The sequence below is a fragment of the Taudactylus pleione genome, unplaced genomic scaffold (genome assembly GCF_031769625.1).
Source record: "Taudactylus pleione unplaced genomic scaffold, aTauple2 ptg000050l, whole genome shotgun sequence".
Lineage (NCBI taxonomy): Eukaryota > Metazoa > Chordata > Amphibia > Anura > Myobatrachidae > Taudactylus > Taudactylus pleione.
In genome coordinates, this window is record NW_028284452.1 from 2,673,838 (window position 1) to 2,697,732 (window position 23,895).

Genomic DNA, 23,895 nt, shown 5'->3' on the forward strand with positions numbered 1-23,895 from the left:
CTAGAAGGTGCAAAATTAAGATCAATTGTTAGGAGATTAATCTGTTAATCTGTGAGTTCTAAGGTAGATACAAGACAAATTGTGTTTTGATATGGCATATTTTTGATTAGTTGATTTTAATTTACATAAAGAAATTAGCTTTCCATATTTTGGTTTGCTGCAAGATTATATTTGGGCTCCATTATTTCTTGAACAATTAAACAGTTAAAAAAACAAGCTAAATTTGAAAAGTGAAAAAGTGTTGATGTTTTAAAGCTATATCTAGCAAAATATCAAATACATTTGGTCATTAGAATGTGCAAAATTAAGCCCAATTGTTAGTAGATAAATCTGTTAATTTGTGAGTTCTAAGGTAGATACGATTTTGATATGGCATATTTTTGATTAGTTGATTTTAATTTACATATGCAACGTAGCTTTTTCTATATTTTGTTTTGCTGCAATATTATATTTGGGCCCCATTATTTCTTCAACAATTAAACACTTAAAAAAACAAGCTAAATTTGAAAAGTGAAAAAGTGTTGATATTTTAAAGTATCTCTAATCTTGATGTAAATGTGGCTACAGATGGAAGATCTATGAAAACTGCTGTCTAAACTAGCTGTTGCCAGATGATAGAAAAATAACAAATTTAAGTTAAACTTCTGGTGATATTTAGCAAATCATTAAGCATGATTATTTGTGATGCTTATGCAAAACAGGAATAAACATATAAATAACTTTTGTCTAGTTTAATTACTTTATTGGGTAAGTTTTAGATAGTGAAAAGTTTTACATGTCCACTCCATCAGATATAGTGTAGATGATTTCTATAGGGAACCTTCGATAGCTCAGCTGGTAGAGCGGAGGACTGTAGAGGAGTTTGGTACAGCAATCCTTAGGTCGCTGGTTCAATTCCGGCTCGAAGGAAACAATTTTTTTTTATTATCTTAGATGGCCATTTATGTAATTTTACACATTCTAAACCATGCAAACCATGCAAAACATAAACCCTTCTCCTAATTATGTTAAAATAAACACTTTAACACATGTGAGGTAGTTGTGGCCGAGTGGTTAAGGCGATGGACTAGAAATCCATTGGGGTCTCCCCGCGTAGGTTCAAATCCTGCCGACTACGTGCAGATTGATGTTTTCTTTTTCTTCAAATTTTACCAAATCTTGCAGCTAGTGATGCTAAGAGTGAGAACAGGCATTAGTGCATCAAAATATTTGGGATGCCAGTCTGTTCTCTTTTTTATCTTTCACACATTTTCTTCCATTCATTGAGCCTAAGCCCAGTCACTCTTAGCAGCCACACTGATTACCTTTTATTTATTTGGAAATGCATATTCAATGTCAACATTGAAAGAAATGTTTGTATATCTAGCAAAATATCAAAGACATTTGGCACACTAGAAGGTGCAAAATTAAGATCAATTGTTAGGAGATTAATCTGTTAATCTGTGAGTTCTAAGGTAGATACAAGACAAATTGTGTTTTGATATGGCATATTTTTGATTAGTTGATTTTAATTTACATAAAGAAATTAGCTTTCCATATTTTGGTTTGCTGCAAGATTATATTTGGGCTCCATTATTTCTTGAACAATTAAACAGTTAAAAAAACAAGCTAAATTTGAAAAGTGAAAAAGTGTTGATGTTTTAAAGCTATATCTAGCAAAATATCAAATACATTTGGTCATTAGAATGTGCAAAATTAAGCCCAATTGTTAGTAGATAAATCTGTTAATTTGTGAGTTCTAAGGTAGATACGATTTTGATATGGCATATTTTTGATTAGTTGATTTTAATTTACATATGCAACGTAGCTTTTTCTATATTTTGTTTTGCTGCAATATTATATTTGGGCCCCATTATTTCTTCAACAATTAAACACTTAAAAAAACAAGCTAAATTTGAAAAGTGAAAAAGTGTTGATATTTTAAAGTATCTCTAATCTTGATGTAAATGTGGCTACAGATGGAAGATCTATGAAAACTGCTGTCTAAACTAGCTGTTGCCAGATGATAGAAAAATAACAAATTTAAGTTAAACTTCTGGTGATATTTAGCAAATCATTAAGCATGATTATTTGTGATGCTTATGCAAAACAGGAATAAACATATAAATAACTTTTGTCTAGTTTAATTACTTTATTGGGTAAGTTTTAGATAGTGAAAAGTTTTGCATGTCCACTCCATCAGATATAGTGTAGATGATTTCTATAGGGAACCTTCGATAGCTCAGCTGGTAGAGCGGAGGACTGTAGAGGAGTTTGGTACAGCAATCCTTAGGTCGCTGGTTCAATTTCGGCTCGAAGGAAACAATTTTTTTTTATTATCTTAGATGGCCATTTATGTAATTTTACACATTCTAAACCATGCAAACCATGCAAAACATAAACCCTTCTCCTAATTATGTTAAAATAAACACTTTAACACATGTGAGGTAGTTGTGGCCGAGTGGTTAAGGCGATGGACTAGAAATCCATTGGGGTCTCCCCGCGTAGGTTCAAATCCTGCCGACTACGTGCAGATTGATGTTTTCTTTTTCTTCAAATTTTACCAAATCTTGCAGCTAGTGATGCTAAGAGTGAGAACAGGCATTAGTGCATCAAAATATTTGGGATGCCAGTCTGTTCTCTTTTTTATCTTTCACACATTTTCTTCCATTCATTGAGCCTAAGCCCAGTCACTCTTAGCAGCCACACTGATTACCTTTTATTTATTTGGAAATGCATATTCAATGTCAACATTGAAAGAAATGTTTGTATATCTAGCAAAATATCAAAGACATTTGGCACACTAGAAGGTGCAAAATTAAGATCAATTGTTAGGAGATTAATCTGTTAATCTGTGAGTTCTAAGGTAGATACAAGACAAATTGTGTTTTGATATGGCATATTTTTGATTAGTTGATTTTAATTTACATAAAGAAATTAGCTTTCCATATTTTGGTTTGCTGCAAGATTATATTTGGGCTCCATTATTTCTTGAACAATTAAACAGTTAAAAAAACAAGCTAAATTTGAAAAGTGAAAAAGTGTTGATGTTTTAAAGCTATATCTAGCAAAATATCAAATACATTTGGTCATTAGAATGTGCAAAATTAAGCCCAATTGTTAGTAGATAAATCTGTTAATTTGTGAGTTCTAAGGTAGATACGATTTTGATATGGCATATTTTTGATTAGTTGATTTTAATTTACATATGCAACGTAGCTTTTTCTATATTTTGTTTTGCTGCAATATTATATTTGGGCCCCATTATTTCTTCAACAATTAAACACTTAAAAAAACAAGCTAAATTTGAAAAGTGAAAAAGTGTTGATATTTTAAAGTATCTCTAATCTTGATGTAAATGTGGCTACAGATGGAAGATCTATGAAAACTGCTTTCTAAACTAGCTGTTGCCAGATGATAGAAAAATAACAAATTTAAGTTAAACTTCTGGTGATATTTAGCAAATCATTAAGCATGATTATTTGTGATGCTTATGCAAAACAGGAATAAACATATAAATAACTTTTGTCTAGTTTAATTACTTTATTGGGTAAGTTTTAGATAGTGAAAAGTTTTACATGTCCACTCCATCAGATATAGTGTAGATAATTTCTATAGGGAACCTTCGATAGCTCAGCTGGTAGAGCGGAGGACTGTAGAGGAGTTTGGTACAGCAATCCTTAGGTCGCTGGTTCAATTCCAGCTCGAAGGAAACAATTTTTTTTTATTATCTTAGATGGCCATTTATGTAATTTTACACATTCTAAACCATGCAAACCATGCAAAACATAAACCCTTCTCCTAATTATGTTAAAATAAACACTTTAACACATGTGAGGTAGTTGTGGCCGAGTGGTTAAGGCGATGGACTAGAAATCCATTGGGGTCTCCCCGCGTAGGTTCAAAACCTGCCGACTACGTGCAGATTGATGTTTTCTTTTTCTTCAAATCTTGCAGCTAGTGATGCTAAGAGTGAGAACAGGCATTAGTGCATCAAAATATTTGGGATGCCAGTCTGTTCTCTTTTTTATCTTTCACACATTTTCTTCCATTCATTGAGCCTAAGCCCAGTCACTCTTAGCAGCCACACTGATTACCTTTTATTTATTTGGAAATGCATATTCAATGTCAACATTGAAAGAAATGTTTGTATATCTAGCAAAATATCAAAGACATTTGGCACACTAGAAGGTGCAAAATTAAGATCAATTGTTAGGAGATTAATCTGTTAATCTGTGAGTTCTAAGGTAGATACAAGACAAATTGTGTTTTGATATGGCATATTTTTGATTAGTTGATTTTAATTTACATAAAGAAATTAGCTTTCCATATTTTGGTTTGCTGCAAGATTATATTTGGGCTCCATTATTTCTTGAACAATTAAACAGTTAAAAAAACAAGCTAAATTTGAAAAGTGAAAAAGTGTTGATGTTTTAAAGCTATATCTAGCAAAATATCAAATACATTTGGTCATTAGAATGTGCAAAATTAAGCCCAATTGTTAGTAGATAAATCTGTTAATTTGTGAGTTCTAAGGTAGATACGATTTTGATATGGCATATTTTTGATTAGTTGATTTTAATTTACATATGCAACGTAGCTTTTTCTATATTTTGTTTTGCTGCAATATTATATTTGGGCCCCATTATTTCTTCAACAATTAAACACTTAAAAAAACAAGCTAAATTTGAAAAGTGAAAAAGTGTTGATATTTTAAAGTATCTCTAATCTTGATGTAAATGTGGCTACAGATGGAAGATCTATGAAAACTGCTTTCTAAACTAGCTGTTGCCAGATGATAGAAAAATAACAAATTTAAGTTAAACTTCTGGTGATATTTAGCAAATCATTAAGCATGATTATTTGTGATGCTTATGCAAAACAGGAATAAACATATAAATAACTTTTGTCTAGTTTAATTACTTTATTGGGTAAGTTTTAGATAGTGAAAAGTTTTACATGTCCACTCCATCAGATATAGTGTAGATGATTTCTATAGGGAACCTTCGATAGCTCAGCTGGTAGAGCGGAGGACTGTAGAGGAGTTTGGTACAGCAATCCTTAGGTCGCTGGTTCAATTCTGGCTCGAAGGAAACAATTTTTTTTTATTATCTTAGATGGCCATTTATGTAATTTTACACATTCTAAACCATGCAAACCATGCAAAACATAAACCCTTCTCCTAATTATGTTAAAATAAACACTTTAACACATGTGAGGTAGTTGTGGCCGAGTGGTTAAGGCGATGGACTAGAAATCCATTGGGGTCTCCCCGCGTAGGTTCAAATCCTGCCGACTACGTGCAGATTGATGTTTTCTTTTTCTTCAAATTTTACCAAATCTTGCAGCTAGTGATGCTAAGAGTGAGAACAGGCATTAGTGCATCAAAATATTTGGGATGCCAGTCTGTTCTCTTTTTTATCTTTCACACATTTTCTTCCATTCATTGAGCCTAAGCCCAGTCACTCTTAGCAGCCACACTGATTACCTTTTATTTATTTGGAAATGCATATTCAATGTCAACATTGAAAGAAATGTTTGTATATCTAGCAAAATATCAAAGACATTTGGCACACTAGAAGGTGCAAAATTAAGATCAATTGTTAGGAGATTAATCTGTTAATCTGTGAGTTCTAAGGTAGATACAAGACAAATTGTGTTTTGATATGGCATATTTTTGATTAGTTGATTTTAATTTACATAAAGAAATTAGCTTTCCATATTTTGGTTTGCTGCAAGATTATATTTGGGCTCCATTATTTCTTGAACAATTAAACAGTTAAAAAAACAAGCTAAATTTGAAAAGTGAAAAAGTGTTGATGTTTTAAAGCTATATCTAGCAAAATATCAAATACATTTGGTCATTAGAATGTGCAAAATTAAGCCCAATTGTTAGTAGATAAATCTGTTAATTTGTGAGTTCTAAGGTAGATACGATTTTGATATGGCATATTTTTGATTAGTTGATTTTAATTTACATATGCAACGTAGCTTTTTCTATATTTTGTTTTGCTGCAATATTATATTTGGGCCCCATTATTTCTTCAACAATTAAACACTTAAAAAAACAAGCTAAATTTGAAAAGTGAAAAAGTGTTGATATTTTAAAGTATCTCTAATCTTGATGTAAATGTGGCTACAGATGGAAGATCTATGAAAACTGCTGTCTAAACTAGCTGTTGCCAGATGATAGAAAAATAACAAATTTAAGTTAAACTTCTGGTGATATTTAGCAAATCATTAAGCATGATTATTTGTGATGCTTATGCAAAACAGGAATAAACATATAAATAACTTTTGTCTAGTTTAATTACTTTATTGGGTAAGTTTTAGATAGTGAAAAGTTTTGCATGTCCACTCCATCAGATATAGTGTAGATGATTTCTATAGGGAACCTTCGATAGCTCAGCTGGTAGAGCGGAGGACTGTAGAGAAGTTTGGTACAGCAATCCTTAGGTCGCTGGTTCAATTCCGGCTCGAAGGAAACAATTTTTTTTTATTATCTTAGATGGCCATTTATGTAATTTTACACATTCTAAACCATGCAAACCATGCAAAACATAAACCCTTCTCCTAATTATGTTAAAATAAACACTTTAACACATGTGAGGTAGTTGTGGCCGAGTGGTTAAGGCGATGGACTAGAAATCCATTGGGGTCTCCCCGCGTAGGTTCAAAACCTGCCGACTACGTGCAGATTGATGTTTTCTTTTTCTTCAAATCTTGCAGCTAGTGATGCTAAGAGTGAGAACAGGCATTAGTGCATCAAAATATTTGGGATGCCAGTCTGTTCTCTTTTTTATCTTTCACACATTTTCTTCCATTCATTGAGCCTAAGCCCAGTCACTCTTAGCAGCCACACTGATTACCTTTTATTTATTTGGAAATGCATATTCAATGTCAACATTGAAAGAAATGTTTGTATATCTAGCAAAATATCAAAGACATTTGGCACACTAGAAGGTGCAAAATTAAGATCAATTGTTAGGAGATTAATCTGTTAATCTGTGAGTTCTAAGGTAGATACAAGACAAATTGTGTTTTGATATGGCATATTTTTGATTAGTTGATTTTAATTTACATAAAGAAATTAGCTTTCCATATTTTGGTTTGCTGCAAGATTATATTTGGGCTCCATTATTTCTTGAACAATTAAACAGTTAAAAAAACAAGCTAAATTTGAAAAGTGAAAAAGTGTTGATGTTTTAAAGCTATATCTAGCAAAATATCAAATACATTTGGTCATTAGAATGTGCAAAATTAAGCCCAATTGTTAGTAGATAAATCTGTTAATTTGTGAGTTCTAAGGTAGATACGATTTTGATATGGCATATTTTTGATTAGTTGATTTTAATTTACATATGCAACGTAGCTTTTTCTATATTTTGTTTTGCTGCAATATTATATTTGGGCCCCATTATTTCTTCAACAATTAAACACTTAAAAAAACAAGCTAAATTTGAAAAGTGAAAAAGTGTTGATATTTTAAAGTATCTCTAATCTTGATGTAAATGTGGCTACAGATGGAAGATCTATGAAAACTGCTTTCTAAACTAGCTGTTGCCAGATGATAGAAAAATAACAAATTTAAGTTAAACTTCTGGTGATATTTAGCAAATCATTAAGCATGATTATTTGTGATGCTTATGCAAAACAGGAATAAACATATAAATAACTTTTGTCTAGTTTAATTACTTTATTGGGTAAGTTTTAGATAGTGAAAAGTTTTACATGTCCACTCCATCAGATATAGTGTAGATGATTTCTATAGGGAACCTTCGATAGCTCAGCTGGTAGAGCGGAGGACTGTAGAGGAGTTTGGTACAGCAATCCTTAGGTCGCTGGTTCAATTCCGGCTCGAAGGAAACAATTTTTTTTTATTATCTTAGATGGCCATTTATGTAATTTTACACATTCTAAACCATGCAAACCATGCAAAACATAAACCCTTCTCCTAATTATGTTAAAATAAACACTTTAACACATGTGAGGTAGTTGTGGCCGAGTGGTTAAGGCGATGGACTAGAAATCCATTGGGGTCTCCCCGCGTAGGTTCAAATCCTGCCGACTACGTGCAGATTGATGTTTTCTTTTTCTTCAAATTTTACCAAATCTTGCAGCTAGTGATGCTAAGAGTGAGAACAGGCATTAGTGCATCAAAATATTTGGGATGCCAGTCTGTTCTCTTTTTTATCTTTCACACATTTTCTTCCATTCATTGAGCCTAAGCCCAGTCACTCTTAGCAGCCACACTGATTACCTTTTATTTATTTGGAAATGCATATTCAATGTCAACATTGAAAGAAATGTTTGTATATCTAGCAAAATATCAAAGACATTTGGCACACTAGAAGGTGCAAAATTAAGATCAATTGTTAGGAGATTAATCTGTTAATCTGTGAGTTCTAAGGTAGATACAAGACAAATTGTGTTTTGATATGGCATATTTTTGATTAGTTGATTTTAATTTACATAAAGAAATTAGCTTTCCATATTTTGGTTTGCTGCAAGATTATATTTGGGCTCCATTATTTCTTGAACAATTAAACAGTTAAAAAAACAAGCTAAATTTGAAAAGTGAAAAAGTGTTGATGTTTTAAAGCTATATCTAGCAAAATATCAAATACATTTGGTCATTAGAATGTGCAAAATTAAGCCCAATTGTTAGTAGATAAATCTGTTAATTTGTGAGTTCTAAGGTAGATACGATTTTGATATGGCATATTTTTGATTAGTTGATTTTAATTTACATATGCAACGTAGCTTTTTCTATATTTTGTTTTGCTGCAATATTATATTTGGGCCCCATTATTTCTTCAACAATTAAACACTTAAAAAAACAAGCTAAATTTGAAAAGTGAAAAAGTGTTGATATTTTAAAGTATCTCTAATCTTGATGTAAATGTGGCTACAGATGGAAGATCTATGAAAACTGCTGTCTAAACTAGCTGTTGCCAGATGATAGAAAAATAACAAATTTAAGTTAAACTTCTGGTGATATTTAGCAAATCATTAAGCATGATTATTTGTGATGCTTATGCAAAACAGGAATAAACATATAAATAACTTTTGTCTAGTTTAATTACTTTATTGGGTAAGTTTTAGATAGTGAAAAGTTTTGCATGTCCACTCCATCAGATATAGTGTAGATGATTTCTATAGGGAACCTTCGATAGCTCAGCTGGTAGAGCGGAGGACTGTAGAGGAGTTTGGTACAGCAATCCTTAGGTCGCTGGTTCAATTTCGGCTCGAAGGAAACAATTTTTTTTTATTATCTTAGATGGCCATTTATGTAATTTTACACATTCTAAACCATGCAAACCATGCAAAACATAAACCCTTCTCCTAATTATGTTAAAATAAACACTTTAACACATGTGAGGTAGTTGTGGCCGAGTGGTTAAGGCGATGGACTAGAAATCCATTGGGGTCTCCCCGCGTAGGTTCAAATCCTGCCGACTACGTGCAGATTGATGTTTTCTTTTTCTTCAAATTTTACCAAATCTTGCAGCTAGTGATGCTAAGAGTGAGAACAGGCATTAGTGCATCAAAATATTTGGGATGCCAGTCTGTTCTCTTTTTTATCTTTCACACATTTTCTTCCATTCATTGAGCCTAAGCCCAGTCACTCTTAGCAGCCACACTGATTACCTTTTATTTATTTGGAAATGCATATTCAATGTCAACATTGAAAGAAATGTTTGTATATCTAGCAAAATATCAAAGACATTTGGCACACTAGAAGGTGCAAAATTAAGATCAATTGTTAGGAGATTAATCTGTTAATCTGTGAGTTCTAAGGTAGATACAAGACAAATTGTGTTTTGATATGGCATATTTTTGATTAGTTGATTTTAATTTACATAAAGAAATTAGCTTTCCATATTTTGGTTTGCTGCAAGATTATATTTGGGCTCCATTATTTCTTGAACAATTAAACAGTTAAAAAAACAAGCTAAATTTGAAAAGTGAAAAAGTGTTGATGTTTTAAAGCTATATCTAGCAAAATATCAAATACATTTGGTCATTAGAATGTGCAAAATTAAGCCCAATTGTTAGTAGATAAATCTGTTAATTTGTGAGTTCTAAGGTAGATACGATTTTGATATGGCATATTTTTGATTAGTTGATTTTAATTTACATATGCAACGTAGCTTTTTCTATATTTTGTTTTGCTGCAATATTATATTTGGGCCCCATTATTTCTTCAACAATTAAACACTTAAAAAAACAAGCTAAATTTGAAAAGTGAAAAAGTGTTGATATTTTAAAGTATCTCTAATCTTGATGTAAATGTGGCTACAGATGGAAGATCTATGAAAACTGCTTTCTAAACTAGCTGTTGCCAGATGATAGAAAAATAACAAATTTAAGTTAAACTTCTGGTGATATTTAGCAAATCATTAAGCATGATTATTTGTGATGCTTATGCAAAACAGGAATAAACATATAAATAACTTTTGTCTAGTTTAATTACTTTATTGGGTAAGTTTTAGATAGTGAAAAGTTTTACATGTCCACTCCATCAGATATAGTGTAGATGATTTCTATAGGGAACCTTCGATAGCTCAGCTGGTAGAGCGGAGGACTGTAGAGGAGTTTGGTACAGCAATCCTTAGGTCGCTGGTTCAATTCCGGCTCGAAGGAAACAATTTTTTTTTATTATCTTAGATGGCCATTTATGTAATTTTACACATTCTAAACCATGCAAACCATGCAAAACATAAACCCTTCTCCTAATTATGTTAAAATAAACACTTTAACACATGTGAGGTAGTTGTGGCCGAGTGGTTAAGGCGATGGACTAGAAATCCATTGGGGTCTCCCCGCGTAGGTTCAAATCCTGCCGACTACGTGCAGATTGATGTTTTCTTTTTCTTCAAATTTTACCAAATCTTGCAGCTAGTGATGCTAAGAGTGAGAACAGGCATTAGTGCATCAAAATATTTGGGATGCCAGTCTGTTCTCTTTTTTATCTTTCACACATTTTCTTCCATTCATTGAGCCTAAGCCCAGTCACTCTTAGCAGCCACACTGATTACCTTTTATTTATTTGGAAATGCATATTCAATGTCAACATTGAAAGAAATGTTTGTATATCTAGCAAAATATCAAAGACATTTGGCACACTAGAAGGTGCAAAATTAAGATCAATTGTTAGGAGATTAATCTGTTAATCTGTGAGTTCTAAGGTAGATACAAGACAAATTGTGTTTTGATATGGCATATTTTTGATTAGTTGATTTTAATTTACATAAAGAAATTAGCTTTCCATATTTTGGTTTGCTGCAAGATTATATTTGGGCTCCATTATTTCTTGAACAATTAAACAGTTAAAAAAACAAGCTAAATTTGAAAAGTGAAAAAGTGTTGATGTTTTAAAGCTATATCTAGCAAAATATCAAATACATTTGGTCATTAGAATGTGCAAAATTAAGCCCAATTGTTAGTAGATAAATCTGTTAATTTGTGAGTTCTAAGGTAGATACGATTTTGATATGGCATATTTTTGATTAGTTGATTTTAATTTACATATGCAACGTAGCTTTTTCTATATTTTGTTTTGCTGCAATATTATATTTGGGCCCCATTATTTCTTCAACAATTAAACACTTAAAAAAACAAGCTAAATTTGAAAAGTGAAAAAGTGTTGATATTTTAAAGTATCTCTAATCTTGATGTAAATGTGGCTACAGATGGAAGATCTATGAAAACTGCTGTCTAAACTAGCTGTTGCCAGATGATAGAAAAATAACAAATTTAAGTTAAACTTCTGGTGATATTTAGCAAATCATTAAGCATGATTATTTGTGATGCTTATGCAAAACAGGAATAAACATATAAATAACTTTTGTCTAGTTTAATTACTTTATTGGGTAAGTTTTAGATAGTGAAAAGTTTTACATGTCCACTCCATCAGATATAGTGTAGATGATTTCTATAGGGAACCTTCGATAGCTCAGCTGGTAGAGCGGAGGACTGTAGAGGAGTTTGGTACAGCAATCCTTAGGTCGCTGGTTCAATTCCGGCTCGAAGGAAACAATTTTTTTTTATTATCTTAGATGGCCATTTATGTAATTTTACACATTCTAAACCATGCAAACCATGCAAAACATAAACCCTTCTCCTAATTATGTTAAAATAAACACTTTAACACATGTGAGGTAGTTGTGGCCGAGTGGTTAAGGCGATGGACTAGAAATCCATTGGGGTCTCCCCGCGTAGGTTCAAATCCTGCCGACTACGTGCAGATTGATGTTTTCTTTTTCTTCAAATTTTACCAAATCTTGCAGCTAGTGATGCTAAGAGTGAGAACAGGCATTAGTGCATCAAAATATTTGGGATGCCAGTCTGTTCTCTTTTTTATCTTTCACACATTTTCTTCCATTCATTGAGCCTAAGCCCAGTCACTCTTAGCAGCCACACTGATTACCTTTTATTTATTTGGAAATGCATATTCAATGTCAACATTGAAAGAAATGTTTGTATATCTAGCAAAATATCAAAGACATTTGGCACACTAGAAGGTGCAAAATTAAGATCAATTGTTAGGAGATTAATCTGTTAATCTGTGAGTTCTAAGGTAGATACAAGACAAATTGTGTTTTGATATGGCATATTTTTGATTAGTTGATTTTAATTTACATAAAGAAATTAGCTTTCCATATTTTGGTTTGCTGCAAGATTATATTTGGGCTCCATTATTTCTTGAACAATTAAACAGTTAAAAAAACAAGCTAAATTTGAAAAGTGAAAAAGTGTTGATGTTTTAAAGCTATATCTAGCAAAATATCAAATACATTTGGTCATTAGAATGTGCAAAATTAAGCCCAATTGTTAGTAGATAAATCTGTTAATTTGTGAGTTCTAAGGTAGATACGATTTTGATATGGCATATTTTTGATTAGTTGATTTTAATTTACATATGCAACGTAGCTTTTTCTATATTTTGTTTTGCTGCAATATTATATTTGGGCCCCATTATTTCTTCAACAATTAAACACTTAAAAAAACAAGCTAAATTTGAAAAGTGAAAAAGTGTTGATATTTTAAAGTATCTCTAATCTTGATGTAAATGTGGCTACAGATGGAAGATCTATGAAAACTGCTTTCTAAACTAGCTGTTGCCAGATGATAGAAAAATAACAAATTTAAGTTAAACTTCTGGTGATATTTAGCAAATCATTAAGCATGATTATTTGTGATGCTTATGCAAAACAGGAATAAACATATAAATAACTTTTGTCTAGTTTAATTACTTTATTGGGTAAGTTTTAGATAGTGAAAAGTTTTACATGTCCACTCCATCAGATATAGTGTAGATGATTTCTATAGGGAACCTTCGATAGCTCAGCTGGTAGAGCGGAGGACTGTAGAGGAGTTTGGTACAGCAATCCTTAGGTCGCTGGTTCAATTCCGGCTCGAAGGAAACAATTTTTTTTTATTATCTTAGATGGCCATTTATGTAATTTTACACATTCTAAACCATGCAAACCATGCAAAACATAAACCCTTCTCCTAATTATGTTAAAATAAACACTTTAACACATGTGAGGTAGTTGTGGCCGAGTGGTTAAGGCGATGGACTAGAAATCCATTGGGGTCTCCCCGCGTAGGTTCAAATCCTGCCGACTACGTGCAGATTGATGTTTTCTTTTTCTTCAAATTTTACCAAATCTTGCAGCTAGTGATGCTAAGAGTGAGAACAGGCATTAGTGCATCAAAATATTTGGGATGCCAGTCTGTTCTCTTTTTTATCTTTCACACATTTTCTTCCATTCATTGAGCCTAAGCCCAGTCACTCTTAGCAGCCACACTGATTACCTTTTATTTATTTGGAAATGCATATTCAATGTCAACATTGAAAGAAATGTTTGTATATCTAGCAAAATATCAAAGACATTTGGCACACTAGAAGGTGCAAAATTAAGATCAATTGTTAGGAGATTAATCTGTTAATCTGTGAGTTCTAAGGTAGATACAAGACAAATTGTGTTTTGATATGGCATATTTTTGATTAGTTGATTTTAATTTACATAAAGAAATTAGCTTTCCATATTTTGGTTTGCTGCAAGATTATATTTGGGCTCCATTATTTCTTGAACAATTAAACAGTTAAAAAAACAAGCTAAATTTGAAAAGTGAAAAAGTGTTGATGTTTTAAAGCTATATCTAGCAAAATATCAAATACATTTGGTCATTAGAATGTGCAAAATTAAGCCCAATTGTTAGTAGATAAATCTGTTAATTTGTGAGTTCTAAGGTAGATACGATTTTGATATGGCATATTTTTGATTAGTTGATTTTAATTTACATATGCAACGTAGCTTTTTCTATATTTTGTTTTGCTGCAATATTATATTTGGGCCCCATTATTTCTTCAACAATTAAACACTTAAAAAAACAAGCTAAATTTGAAAAGTGAAAAAGTGTTGATATTTTAAAGTATCTCTAATCTTGATGTAAATGTGGCTACAGATGGAAGATCTATGAAAACTGCTGTCTAAACTAGCTGTTGCCAGATGATAGAAAAATAACAAATTTAAGTTAAACTTCTGGTGATATTTAGCAAATCATTAAGCATGATTATTTGTGATGCTTATGCAAAACAGGAATAAACATATAAATAACTTTTGTCTAGTTTAATTACTTTATTGGGTAAGTTTTAGATAGTGAAAAGTTTTGCATGTCCACTCCATCAGATATAGTGTAGACGATTTCTATAGGGAACCTTCGATAGCTCAGCTGGTAGAGCGGAGGACTGTAGAGGAGTTTGGTACAGCAATCCTTAGGTCGCTGGTTCAATTCCGGCTCGAAGGAAACAATTTTTTTTTATTATCTTAGATGGCCATTTATGTAATTTTACACATTCTAAACCATGCAAACCATGCAAAACATAAACCCTTCTCCTAATTATGTTAAAATAAACACTTTAACACATGTGAGGTAGTTGTGGCCGAGTGGTTAAGGCGATGGACTAGAAATCCATTGGGGTCTCCCCGCGTAGGTTCAAATCCTGCCGACTACGTGCAGATTGATGTTTTCTTTTTCTTCAAATTTTACCAAATCTTGCAGCTAGTGATGCTAAGAGTGAGAACAGGCATTAGTACATCAAAATATTTGGGATGCCAGTCTGTTCTCTTTTTTATCTTTCACACATTTTCTTCCATTCATTGAGCCTAAGCCCAGTCACTCTTAGCAGCCACACTGATTACCTTTTATTTATTTGGAAATGCATATTCAATGTCAACATTGAAAGAAATGTTTGTATATCTAGCAAAATATCAAAGACATTTGGCACACTAGAAGGTGCAAAATTAAGATCAATTGTTAGGAGATTAATCTGTTAATCTGTGAGTTCTAAGGTAGATACAAGACAAATTGTGTTTTGATATGGCATATTTTTGATTAGTTGATTTTAATTTACATAAAGAAATTAGCTTTCCATATTTTGGTTTGCTGCAAGATTATATTTGGGCTCCATTATTTCTTGAACAATTAAACAGTTAAAAAAACAAGCTAAATTTGAAAAGTGAAAAAGTGTTGATGTTTTAAAGCTATATCTAGCAAAATATCAAATACATTTGGTCATTAGAATGTGCAAAATTAAGCCCAATTGTTAGTAGATAAATCTGTTAATTTGTGAGTTCTAAGGTAGATACGATTTTGATATGGCATATTTTTGATTAGTTGATTTTAATTTACATATGCAACGTAGCTTTTTCTATATTTTGTTTTGCTGCAATATTATATTTGGGCCCCATTATTTCTTCAACAATTAAACACTTAAAAAAACAAGCTAAATTTGAAAAGTGAAAAAGTGTTGATATTTTAAAGTATCTCTAATCTTGATGTAAATGTGGCTACAGATGGAAGATCTATGAAAACTGCTGTCTAAACTAGCTGTTGCCAGATGATAGAAAAATAACAAATTTAAGTTAAACTTCTGGTGATATTTAGCAAATCATTAAGCATGATTATTTGTGATGCTTATGCAAAACAGGAATAAACATATAAATAACTTTTGTCTAGTTTAATTACTTTATTGGGTAAGTTTTAGATAGTGAAAAGTTTTACATGTCCACTCCATCAGATATAGTGTAGATGATTTCTATAGGGAACCTTCGATAGCTCAGCTGGTAGAGCGGAGGACTGTAGAGGAGTTTGGTACAGCAATCCTTAGGTCGCTGGTTCAATTCCGGCTCGAAGGAAACAATTTTTTTTTATTATCTTAGATGGCCATTTATGTAATTTTACACATTCTAAACCATGCAAACCATGCAAAACATAAACCCTTCTCCTAATTATGTTAAAATAAACACTTTAACACATGTGAGGTAGTTGTGGCCGAGTGGTTAAGGCGATGGACTAGAAATCCATTGGGGTCTCCCCGCGTAGGTTCAAATCCTGCCGACTACGTGCAGATTGATGTTTTCTTTTTCTTCAAATTTTACCAAATCTTGCAGCTAGTGATGCTAAGAGTGAGAACAGGCATTAGTGCATCAAAATATTTGGGATGCCAGTCTGTTCTCTTTTTTATCTTTCACACATTTTCTTCCATTCATTGAGCCTAAGCCCAGTCACTCTTAGCAGCCACACTGATTACCTTTTATTTATTTGGAAATGCATATTCAATGTCAACATTGAAAGAAATGTTTGTATATCTAGCAAAATATCAAAGACATTTGGCACACTAGAAGGTGCAAAATTAAGATCAATTGTTAGGAGATTAATCTGTTAATCTGTGAGTTCTAAGGTAGATACAAGACAAATTGTGTTTTGATATGGCATATTTTTGATTAGTTGATTTTAATTTACATAAAGAAATTAGCTTTCCATATTTTGGTTTGCTGCAAGATTATATTTGGGCTCCATTATTTCTTGAACAATTAAACAGTTAAAAAAACAAGCTAAATTTGAAAAGTGAAAAAGTGTTGATGTTTTAAAGCTATATCTAGCAAAATATCAAATACATTTGGTCATTAGAATGTGCAAAATTAAGCCCAATTGTTAGTAGATAAATCTGTTAATTTGTGAGTTCTAAGGTAGATACGATTTTGATATGGCATATTTTTGATTAGTTGATTTTAATTTACATATGCAACGTAGCTTTTTCTATATTTTGTTTTGCTGCAATATTATATTTGGGCCCCATTATTTCTTCAACAATTAAACACTTAAAAAAACAAGCTAAATTTGAAAAGTGAAAAAGTGTTGATATTTTAAAGTATCTCTAATCTTGATGTAAATGTGGCTACAGATGGAAGATCTATGAAAACTGCTGTCTAAACTAGCTGTTGCCAGATGATAGAAAAATAACAAATTTAAGTTAAACTTCTGGTGATATTTAGCAAATCATTAAGCATGATTATTTGTGATGCTTATGCAAAACAGGAATAAACATATAAATAACTTTTGTCTAGTTTAATTACTTTATTGGGTAAGTTTTAGATAGTGAAAAGTTTTGCATGTCCACTCCATCAGATATAGTGTAGATGATTTCTATAGGGAACCTTCGATAGCTCAGCTGGTAGAGCGGAGGACTGTAGAGGAGTTTGGTACAGCAATCCTTAGGTCGCTGGTTCAATTTCGGCTCGAAGGAAACAATTTTTTTTTATTATCTTAGATGGCCATTTATGTAATTTTACACATTCTAAACCATGCAAACCATGCAAAACATAAACCCTTCTCCTAATTATGTTAAAATAAACACTTTAACACATGTGAGGTAGTTGTGGCCGAGTGGTTAAGGCGATGGACTAGAAATCCATTGGGGTCTCCCCGCGTAGGTTCAAATCCTGCCGACTACGTGCAGATTGATGTTTTCTTTTTCTTCAAATTTTACCAAATCTTGCAGCTAGTGATGCTAAGAGTGAGAACAGGCATTAGTGCATCAAAATATTTGGGATGCCAGTCTGTTCTCTTTTTTATCTTTCACACATTTTCTTCCATTCATTGAGCCTAAGCCCAGTCACTCTTAGCAGCCACACTGATTACCTTTTATTTATTTGGAAATGCATATTCAATGTCAACATTGAAAGAAATGTTTGTATATCTAGCAAAATATCAAAGACATTTGGCACACTAGAAGGTGCAAAATTAAGATCAATTGTTAGGAGATTAATCTGTTAATCTGTGAGTTCTAAGGTAGATACAAGACAAATTGTGTTTTGATATGGCATATTTTTGATTAGTTGATTTTAATTTACATAAAGAAATTAGCTTTCCATATTTTGGTTTGCTGCAAGATTATATTTGGGCTCCATTATTTCTTGAACAATTAAACAGTTAAAAAAACAAGCTAAATTTGAAAAGTGAAAAAGTGTTGATGTTTTAAAGCTATATCTAGCAAAATATCAAATACATTTGGTCATTAGAATGTGCAAAATTAAGCCCAATTGTTAGTAGATAAATCTGTTAATTTGTGAGTTCTAAGGTAGATACGATTTTGATATGGCATATTTTTGATTAGTTGATTTTAATTTACATATGCAACGTAGCTTTTTCTATATTTTGTTTTGCTGCAATATTATATTTGGGCCCCATTATTTCTTCAACAATTAAACACTTAAAAAAACAAGCTAAATTTGAAAAGTGAAAAAGTGTTGATATTTTAAAGTATCTCTAATCTTGATGTAAATGTGGCTACAGATGGAAGATCTATGAAAACTGCTGTCTAAACTAGCTGTTGCCAGATGATAGAAAAATAACAAATTTAAGTTAAACTTCTGGTGATATTTAGCAAATCATTAAGCATGATTATTTGTGATGCTTATGCAAAACAGGAATAAACATATAAATAACTTTTGTCTAGTTTAATTACTTTATTGGGTAAGTTTTAGATAGTGAAAAGTTTTGCATGTCCACTCCATCAGATATAGTGTAGATGATTTCTATAGGGAACCTTCGATAGCTCAGCTGGTAGAGCGGAGGACTGTAGAGGAGTTTGGTACAGCAATCCTTAGGTCGCTGGTTCAATTCCGGCTCGAAGGAAACAATTTTTTTTTATTATCTTAGATGGCCATTTATGTAATTTTACACATTCTAAACCATGCAAACCATGCAAAACATAAACCCTTCTCCTAATTATGTTAAAATAAACACTTTAACACATGTGAGGTAGTTGTGGCCGAGTGGTTAAGGCGATGGACTAGAAATCCATTGGGGTCTCCCCGCGTAGGTTCAAAACCTGCCGACTACGTGCAGATTGATGTTTTCTTTTTCTTCAAATCTTGCAGCTAGTGATGCTAAGAGTGAGAACAGGCATTAGTGCATCAAAATATTTGGGATGCCAGTCTGTTCTCTTTTTTATCTTTCACACATTTTCTTCCATTCATTGAGCCTAAGCCCAGTCACTCTTAGCAGCCACACTGATTACCTTTTATTTATTTGGAAATGCATATTCAATGTCAACATTGAAAGAAATGTTTGTATATCTAGCAAAATATCAAAGACATTTGGCACACTAGAAGGTGCAAAATTAAGATCAATTGTTAGGAGATTAATCTGTTAATCTGTGAGTTCTAAGGTAGATACAAGACAAATTGTGTTTTGATATGGCATATTTTTGATTAGTTGATTTTAATTTACATAAAGAAATTAGCTTTCCATATTTTGGTTTGCTGCAAGATTATATTTGGGCTCCATTATTTCTTGAACAATTAAACAGTTAAAAAAACAAGCTAAATTTGAAAAGTGAAAAAGTGTTGATGTTTTAAAGCTATATCTAGCAAAATATCAAATACATTTGGTCATTAGAATGTGCAAAATTAAGCCCAATTGTTAGTAGATAAATCTGTTAATTTGTGAGTTCTAAGGTAGATACGATTTTGATATGGCATATTTTTGATTAGTTGATTTTAATTTACATATGCAACGTAGCTTTTTCTATATTTTGTTTTGCTGCAATATTATATTTGGGCCCCATTATTTCTTCAACAATTAAACACTTAAAAAAACAAGCTAAATTTGAAAAGTGAAAAAGTGTTGATATTTTAAAGTATCTCTAATCTTGATGTAAATGTGGCTACAGATGGAAGATCTATGAAAACTGCTTTCTAAACTAGCTGTTGCCAGATGATAGAAAAATAACAAATTTAAGTTAAACTTCTGGTGATATTTAGCAAATCATTAAGCATGATTATTTGTGATGCTTATGCAAAACAGGAATAAACATATAAATAACTTTTGTCTAGTTTAATTACTTTATTGGGTAAGTTTTAGATAGTGAAAAGTTTTACATGTCCACTCCATCAGATATAGTGTAGATGATTTCTATAGGGAACCTTCGATAGCTCAGCTGGTAGAGCGGAGGACTGTAGAGGAGTTTGGTACAGCAATCCTTAGGTCGCTGGTTCAATTCCGGCTCGAAGGAAACAATTTTTTTTTATTATCTTAGATGGCCATTTATGTAATTTTACACATTCTAAACCATGCAAACCATGCAAAACATAAACCCTTCTCCTAATTATGTTAAAATAAACACTTTAACACATGTGAGGTAGTTGTGGCCGAGTGGTTAAGGCGATGGACTAGAAATCCATTGGGGTCTCCCCGCGTAGGTTCAAATCCTGCCGACTACGTGCAGATTGATGTTTTCTTTTTCTTCAAATTTTACCAAATCTTGCAGCTAGTGATGCTAAGAGTGAGAACAGGCATTAGTGCATCAAAATATTTGGGATGCCAGTCTGTTCTCTTTTTTATCTTTCACACATTTTCTTCCATTCATTGAGCCTAAGCCCAGTCACTCTTAGCAGCCACACTGATTACCTTTTATTTATTTGGAAATGCATATTCAATGTCAACATTGAAAGAAATGTTTGTATATCTAGCAAAATATCAAAGACATTTGGCACACTAGAAGGTGCAAAATTAAGATCAATTGTTAGGAGATTAATCTGTTAATCTGTGAGTTCTAAGGTAGATACAAGACAAATTGTGTTTTGATATGGCATATTTTTGATTAGTTGATTTTAATTTACATAAAGAAATTAGCTTTCCATATTTTGGTTTGCTGCAAGATTATATTTGGGCTCCATTATTTCTTGAACAATTAAACAGTTAAAAAAACAAGCTAAATTTGAAAAGTGAAAAAGTGTTGATGTTTTAAAGCTATATCTAGCAAAATATCAAATACATTTGGTCATTAGAATGTGCAAAATTAAGCCCAATTGTTAGTAGATAAATCTGTTAATTTGTGAGTTCTAAGGTAGATACGATTTTGATATGGCATATTTTTGATTAGTTGATTTTAATTTACATATGCAACGTAGCTTTTTCTATATTTTGTTTTGCTGCAATATTATATTTGGGCCCCATTATTTCTTCAACAATTAAACACTTAAAAAAACAAGCTAAATTTGAAAAGTGAAAAAGTGTTGATATTTTAAAGTATCTCTAATCTTGATGTAAATGTGGCTACAGATGGAAGATCTATGAAAACTGCTGTCTAAACTAGCTGTTGCCAGATGATAGAAAAATAACAAATTTAAGTTAAACTTCTGGTGATATTTAGCAAATCATTAAGCATGATTATTTGTGATGCTTATGCAAAACAGGAATAAACATATAAATAACTTTTGTCTAGTTTAATTACTTTATTGGGTAAGTTTTAGATAGTGAAAAGTTTTGCATGTCCACTCCATCAGATATAGTGTAGATGATTTCTATAGGGAACCTTCGATAGCTCAGCTGGTAGAGCGGAGGACTGTAGAGGAGTTTGGTACAGCAATCCTTAGGTCGCTGGTTCAATTCCGGCTCGAAGGAAACAATTTTTTTTTATTATCTTAGATGGCCATTTATGTAATTTTACACATTCTAAACCATGCAAACCATGCAAAACATAAACCCTTCTCCTAATTATGTTAAAATAAACACTTTAACACATGTGAGGTAGTTGTGGCCGAGTGGTTAAGGCGATGGACTAGAAATCCATTGGGGTCTCCCCGCGTAGGTTCAAAACCTGCCGACTACGTGCAGATTGATGTTTTCTTTTTCTTCAAATCTTGCAGCTAGTGATGCTAAGAGTGAGAACAGGCATTAGTGCATCAAAATATTTGGGATGCCAGTCTGTTCTCTTTTTTATCTTTCACACATTTTCTTCCATTCATTGAGCCTAAGCCCAGTCACTCTTAGCAGCCACACTGATTACCTTTTATTTATTTGGAAATGCATATTCAATGTCAACATTGAAAGAAATGTTTGTATATCTAGCAAAATATCAAAGACATTTGGCACACTAGAAGGTGCAAAATTAAGATCAATTGTTAGGAGATTAATCTGTTAATCTGTGAGTTCTAAGGTAGATACAAGACAAATTGTGTTTTGATATGGCATATTTTTGATTAGTTGATTTTAATTTACATAAAGAAATTAGCTTTCCATATTTTGGTTTGCTGCAAGATTATATTTGGGCTCCATTATTTCTTGAACAATTAAACAGTTAAAAAAACAAGCTAAATTTGAAAAGTGAAAAAGTGTTGATGTTTTAAAGCTATATCTAGCAAAATATCAAATACATTTGGTCATTAGAATGTGCAAAATTAAGCCCAATTGTTAGTAGATAAATCTGTTAATTTGTGAGTTCTAAGGTAGATACGATTTTGATATGGCATATTTTTGATTAGTTGATTTTAATTTACATATGCAACGTAGCTTTTTCTATATTTTGTTTTGCTGCAATATTATATTTGGGCCCCATTATTTCTTCAACAATTAAACACTTAAAAAAACAAGCTAAATTTGAAAAGTGAAAAAGTGTTGATATTTTAAAGTATCTCTAATCTTGATGTAAATGTGGCTACAGATGGAAGATCTATGAAAACTGCTTTCTAAACTAGCTGTTGCCAGATGATAGAAAAATAACAAATTTAAGTTAAACTTCTGGTGATATTTAGCAAATCATTAAGCATGATTATTTGTGATGCTTATGCAAAACAGGAATAAACATATAAATAACTTTTGTCTAGTTTAATTACTTTATTGGGTAAGTTTTAGATAGTGAAAAGTTTTACATGTCCACTCCATCAGATATAGTGTAGATGATTTCTATAGGGAACCTTCGATAGCTCAGCTGGTAGAGCGGAGGACTGTAGAGGAGTTTGGTACAGCAATCCTTAGGTCGCTGGTTCAATTCCGGCTCAAAGGAAACAATTTTTTTTTATTATCTTAGATGGCCATTTATGTAATTTTACACATTCTAAACCATGCAAACCATGCAAAACATAAACCCTTCTCCTAATTATGTTAAAATAAACACTTTAACACATGTGAGGTAGTTGTGGCCGAGTGGTTAAGGCGATGGACTAGAAATCCATTGGGGTCTCCCCGCGTAGGTTCAAAACCTGCCGACTACGTGCAGATTGATGTTTTCTTTTTCTTCAAATCTTGCAGCTAGTGATGCTAAGAGTGAGAACAGGCATTAGTGCATCAAAATATTTGGGATGCCAGTCTGTTCTCTTTTTTATCTTTCACACATTTTCTTCCATTCATTGAGCCTAAGCCCAGTCACTCTTAGCAGCCACACTGATTACCTTTTATTTATTTGGAAATGCATATTCAATGTCAACATTGAAAGAAATGTTTGTATATCTAGCAAAATATCAAAGACATTTGGCACACTAGAAGGTGCAAAATTAAGATCAATTGTTAGGAGATTAATCTGTTAATCTGTGAGTTCTAAGGTAGATACAAGACAAATTGTGTTTTGATATGGCATATTTTTGATTAGTTGATTTTAATTTACATAAAGAAATTAGCTTTCCATATTTTGGTTTGCTGCAAGATTATATTTGGGCTCCATTATTTCTTGAACAATTAAACAGTTAAAAAAACAAGCTAAATTTGAAAAGTGAAAAAGTGTTGATGTTTTAAAGCTATATCTAGCAAAATATCAAATACATTTGGTCATTAGAATGT

The 23,895-nt window shown here is 32.1% G+C and overlaps 34 non-coding genes across 34 annotated transcripts; all 34 read left to right on the top strand.

The window, feature by feature from the left end:
• The first annotated feature begins 819 nt into the window (after positions 1-819).
• TRNAY-GUA (transfer RNA tyrosine (anticodon GUA)) lies at positions 820-909 on the top strand. Its single transcript is given in 2 exon segments — positions 820-856; positions 874-909. It is a non-coding gene; the product is annotated as a tRNA-Tyr (tRNA).
• A 126-nt stretch (positions 910-1,035) lies between these two features.
• On the top strand, positions 1,036-1,117 carry TRNAS-AGA (transfer RNA serine (anticodon AGA)). Its single transcript has one exon. It is a non-coding gene; the product is annotated as a tRNA-Ser (tRNA).
• Positions 1,118-2,210: 1,093 nt separating this feature from the next.
• On the top strand, positions 2,211-2,300 carry TRNAY-GUA (transfer RNA tyrosine (anticodon GUA)). Its single transcript is given in 2 exon segments — positions 2,211-2,247; positions 2,265-2,300. It is a non-coding gene; the product is annotated as a tRNA-Tyr (tRNA).
• Positions 2,301-2,426: 126 nt separating this feature from the next.
• TRNAS-AGA (transfer RNA serine (anticodon AGA)) lies at positions 2,427-2,508 on the top strand. Its single transcript has one exon. It is a non-coding gene; the product is annotated as a tRNA-Ser (tRNA).
• A 1,093-nt stretch (positions 2,509-3,601) lies between these two features.
• TRNAY-GUA (transfer RNA tyrosine (anticodon GUA)) lies at positions 3,602-3,691 on the top strand. Its single transcript is given in 2 exon segments — positions 3,602-3,638; positions 3,656-3,691. It is a non-coding gene; the product is annotated as a tRNA-Tyr (tRNA).
• A 126-nt stretch (positions 3,692-3,817) lies between these two features.
• Positions 3,818-3,899, top strand: TRNAS-AGA (transfer RNA serine (anticodon AGA)). The gene has a single exon. It is a non-coding gene; the product is annotated as a tRNA-Ser (tRNA).
• Positions 3,900-4,982: 1,083 nt separating this feature from the next.
• On the top strand, positions 4,983-5,072 carry TRNAY-GUA (transfer RNA tyrosine (anticodon GUA)). Its single transcript is given in 2 exon segments — positions 4,983-5,019; positions 5,037-5,072. It is a non-coding gene; the product is annotated as a tRNA-Tyr (tRNA).
• Positions 5,073-5,198: 126 nt separating this feature from the next.
• On the top strand, positions 5,199-5,280 carry TRNAS-AGA (transfer RNA serine (anticodon AGA)). The gene has a single exon. It is a non-coding gene; the product is annotated as a tRNA-Ser (tRNA).
• Positions 5,281-6,373: 1,093 nt separating this feature from the next.
• On the top strand, positions 6,374-6,463 carry TRNAY-GUA (transfer RNA tyrosine (anticodon GUA)). The gene is given in 2 exon segments: positions 6,374-6,410; positions 6,428-6,463. It is a non-coding gene; the product is annotated as a tRNA-Tyr (tRNA).
• A 126-nt stretch (positions 6,464-6,589) lies between these two features.
• Positions 6,590-6,671, top strand: TRNAS-AGA (transfer RNA serine (anticodon AGA)). Its single transcript has one exon. It is a non-coding gene; the product is annotated as a tRNA-Ser (tRNA).
• Positions 6,672-7,754: 1,083 nt separating this feature from the next.
• On the top strand, positions 7,755-7,844 carry TRNAY-GUA (transfer RNA tyrosine (anticodon GUA)). The gene is given in 2 exon segments: positions 7,755-7,791; positions 7,809-7,844. It is a non-coding gene; the product is annotated as a tRNA-Tyr (tRNA).
• A 126-nt stretch (positions 7,845-7,970) lies between these two features.
• On the top strand, positions 7,971-8,052 carry TRNAS-AGA (transfer RNA serine (anticodon AGA)). The gene has a single exon. It is a non-coding gene; the product is annotated as a tRNA-Ser (tRNA).
• Positions 8,053-9,145: 1,093 nt separating this feature from the next.
• Positions 9,146-9,235, top strand: TRNAY-GUA (transfer RNA tyrosine (anticodon GUA)). Its single transcript is given in 2 exon segments — positions 9,146-9,182; positions 9,200-9,235. It is a non-coding gene; the product is annotated as a tRNA-Tyr (tRNA).
• A 126-nt stretch (positions 9,236-9,361) lies between these two features.
• Positions 9,362-9,443, top strand: TRNAS-AGA (transfer RNA serine (anticodon AGA)). Its single transcript has one exon. It is a non-coding gene; the product is annotated as a tRNA-Ser (tRNA).
• A 1,093-nt stretch (positions 9,444-10,536) lies between these two features.
• TRNAY-GUA (transfer RNA tyrosine (anticodon GUA)) lies at positions 10,537-10,626 on the top strand. Its single transcript is given in 2 exon segments — positions 10,537-10,573; positions 10,591-10,626. It is a non-coding gene; the product is annotated as a tRNA-Tyr (tRNA).
• A 126-nt stretch (positions 10,627-10,752) lies between these two features.
• Positions 10,753-10,834, top strand: TRNAS-AGA (transfer RNA serine (anticodon AGA)). The gene has a single exon. It is a non-coding gene; the product is annotated as a tRNA-Ser (tRNA).
• Positions 10,835-11,927: 1,093 nt separating this feature from the next.
• On the top strand, positions 11,928-12,017 carry TRNAY-GUA (transfer RNA tyrosine (anticodon GUA)). The gene is given in 2 exon segments: positions 11,928-11,964; positions 11,982-12,017. It is a non-coding gene; the product is annotated as a tRNA-Tyr (tRNA).
• A 126-nt stretch (positions 12,018-12,143) lies between these two features.
• TRNAS-AGA (transfer RNA serine (anticodon AGA)) lies at positions 12,144-12,225 on the top strand. Its single transcript has one exon. It is a non-coding gene; the product is annotated as a tRNA-Ser (tRNA).
• Positions 12,226-13,318: 1,093 nt separating this feature from the next.
• TRNAY-GUA (transfer RNA tyrosine (anticodon GUA)) lies at positions 13,319-13,408 on the top strand. The gene is given in 2 exon segments: positions 13,319-13,355; positions 13,373-13,408. It is a non-coding gene; the product is annotated as a tRNA-Tyr (tRNA).
• Positions 13,409-13,534: 126 nt separating this feature from the next.
• Positions 13,535-13,616, top strand: TRNAS-AGA (transfer RNA serine (anticodon AGA)). Its single transcript has one exon. It is a non-coding gene; the product is annotated as a tRNA-Ser (tRNA).
• A 1,093-nt stretch (positions 13,617-14,709) lies between these two features.
• On the top strand, positions 14,710-14,799 carry TRNAY-GUA (transfer RNA tyrosine (anticodon GUA)). Its single transcript is given in 2 exon segments — positions 14,710-14,746; positions 14,764-14,799. It is a non-coding gene; the product is annotated as a tRNA-Tyr (tRNA).
• A 126-nt stretch (positions 14,800-14,925) lies between these two features.
• On the top strand, positions 14,926-15,007 carry TRNAS-AGA (transfer RNA serine (anticodon AGA)). The gene has a single exon. It is a non-coding gene; the product is annotated as a tRNA-Ser (tRNA).
• A 1,093-nt stretch (positions 15,008-16,100) lies between these two features.
• Positions 16,101-16,190, top strand: TRNAY-GUA (transfer RNA tyrosine (anticodon GUA)). The gene is given in 2 exon segments: positions 16,101-16,137; positions 16,155-16,190. It is a non-coding gene; the product is annotated as a tRNA-Tyr (tRNA).
• A 126-nt stretch (positions 16,191-16,316) lies between these two features.
• Positions 16,317-16,398, top strand: TRNAS-AGA (transfer RNA serine (anticodon AGA)). The gene has a single exon. It is a non-coding gene; the product is annotated as a tRNA-Ser (tRNA).
• Positions 16,399-17,491: 1,093 nt separating this feature from the next.
• TRNAY-GUA (transfer RNA tyrosine (anticodon GUA)) lies at positions 17,492-17,581 on the top strand. The gene is given in 2 exon segments: positions 17,492-17,528; positions 17,546-17,581. It is a non-coding gene; the product is annotated as a tRNA-Tyr (tRNA).
• Positions 17,582-17,707: 126 nt separating this feature from the next.
• TRNAS-AGA (transfer RNA serine (anticodon AGA)) lies at positions 17,708-17,789 on the top strand. Its single transcript has one exon. It is a non-coding gene; the product is annotated as a tRNA-Ser (tRNA).
• Positions 17,790-18,882: 1,093 nt separating this feature from the next.
• On the top strand, positions 18,883-18,972 carry TRNAY-GUA (transfer RNA tyrosine (anticodon GUA)). The gene is given in 2 exon segments: positions 18,883-18,919; positions 18,937-18,972. It is a non-coding gene; the product is annotated as a tRNA-Tyr (tRNA).
• Positions 18,973-19,098: 126 nt separating this feature from the next.
• Positions 19,099-19,180, top strand: TRNAS-AGA (transfer RNA serine (anticodon AGA)). The gene has a single exon. It is a non-coding gene; the product is annotated as a tRNA-Ser (tRNA).
• A 1,083-nt stretch (positions 19,181-20,263) lies between these two features.
• TRNAY-GUA (transfer RNA tyrosine (anticodon GUA)) lies at positions 20,264-20,353 on the top strand. Its single transcript is given in 2 exon segments — positions 20,264-20,300; positions 20,318-20,353. It is a non-coding gene; the product is annotated as a tRNA-Tyr (tRNA).
• Positions 20,354-20,479: 126 nt separating this feature from the next.
• TRNAS-AGA (transfer RNA serine (anticodon AGA)) lies at positions 20,480-20,561 on the top strand. Its single transcript has one exon. It is a non-coding gene; the product is annotated as a tRNA-Ser (tRNA).
• A 1,093-nt stretch (positions 20,562-21,654) lies between these two features.
• TRNAY-GUA (transfer RNA tyrosine (anticodon GUA)) lies at positions 21,655-21,744 on the top strand. The gene is given in 2 exon segments: positions 21,655-21,691; positions 21,709-21,744. It is a non-coding gene; the product is annotated as a tRNA-Tyr (tRNA).
• A 126-nt stretch (positions 21,745-21,870) lies between these two features.
• On the top strand, positions 21,871-21,952 carry TRNAS-AGA (transfer RNA serine (anticodon AGA)). The gene has a single exon. It is a non-coding gene; the product is annotated as a tRNA-Ser (tRNA).
• Positions 21,953-23,035: 1,083 nt separating this feature from the next.
• On the top strand, positions 23,036-23,125 carry TRNAY-GUA (transfer RNA tyrosine (anticodon GUA)). Its single transcript is given in 2 exon segments — positions 23,036-23,072; positions 23,090-23,125. It is a non-coding gene; the product is annotated as a tRNA-Tyr (tRNA).
• A 126-nt stretch (positions 23,126-23,251) lies between these two features.
• TRNAS-AGA (transfer RNA serine (anticodon AGA)) lies at positions 23,252-23,333 on the top strand. The gene has a single exon. It is a non-coding gene; the product is annotated as a tRNA-Ser (tRNA).
• The last annotated feature ends 562 nt before the right edge of the window (positions 23,334-23,895 follow it).